Raw genomic sequence first — 1168 nt, forward strand, 5'->3', positions numbered from 1 at the left:
CCTGGGTCCTTGCTGTCCGGCAAATGAAGGACGACGTCATCACGTTCCTTGCAGCAGGGGCCCTCTTAGGTGGCACCAACCTTTACTTCCCAATGGAGCAGTACATCTACAGAAGGAAAAGTGGCGGCGTCCACATTAGGAATCCGAAGAGAACCTGGGAGAAGCTTCTGTAGGCAGCTCATGCCATCGTTGCCACTGAAAACCCAGCTACTGTCCCTGCTGCGTCCTCCAGGAACCTTCGCCAGCGAGCTGAGCTGCAGTTTGCTGCCGCTTTGCTCCTGGAGCCTCCACTAACCAGACCCAGGCAGCTTCCAGGAGCTAAGACTCCTGGTAGTTACGATCCCTGGGCTGACAGCCAGCCTCTCCCAGAGGCATGTATGTGAACTTCTTACCATCGGTCTGTGTGACACGGACTCTCCTCTGCACTCTGGAGACCACCCATTCCTGGCAACCAGGGAGCTCAGTTGGTGGGTCTGACTCGGCGGATGCTCACCCTGGAAGTTCTGCCCATGCGCGGCATCCTTTCCCGTGAACACTCTTGGGAGGTCGTGCCTGATCTCTACATCTGCAGATTCTGAAGAGATTAAAAGGGAAGAGCAGGTGGCAGCTGAGCAAGCTCTGACCAAGGAGGACTTCACCGTGAATGGGTCACTTCAGCAGCTGAGTGCAACGCTACTGGATCTGACGTGCTGTCTAGTCCACAGGCGGGCAGGCGAGCTCGCTGCCTACTCCGCAGTTCCCCCTGAAGGCTGGCCTGCAGTGCCCACTGCTCAGGCCACTGGATGGGTAGGCACAGCACTGCGTGGGCTTCAGCTGTTCTTTCACAGGCTCTTTTCTTGGGTGGGGGCTGTGCTGGGTCCTTGCTGCTGCACAGGTTTGCTCTGGTTGCGGTGAGCGGGGAGCACTCTGGTTGTGGTGCCTGGCCTTCTTGTTGCAGCGGCTTCTCTTGTTATGGAGCGTGGGCCCCAGGGCCCCCAGGCTTCAGTGGTGGCAGAGCGTGGGCTCAGGAGCTGCGGCCCCCAGGCTGTGGAGCACAGGCTCGATGGTTGTGGTTCATGGCCTTAGTTCCTCTGAAGGCACATGGGATCTTCCTGGACCAGGGATTGAACTCATGTCTCCTGCATTGGCAGGATTCTTTACCATGAGCCATTACGGAAACCCCACAAAC

Source organism: Bison bison, unplaced genomic scaffold (assembly GCF_000754665.1).
Source record: "Bison bison bison isolate TAMUID 2011002044 unplaced genomic scaffold, Bison_UMD1.0 scf7180017864503, whole genome shotgun sequence".
In the NCBI taxonomy this organism is placed as follows: Eukaryota; Metazoa; Chordata; class Mammalia; order Artiodactyla; family Bovidae; genus Bison; species Bison bison.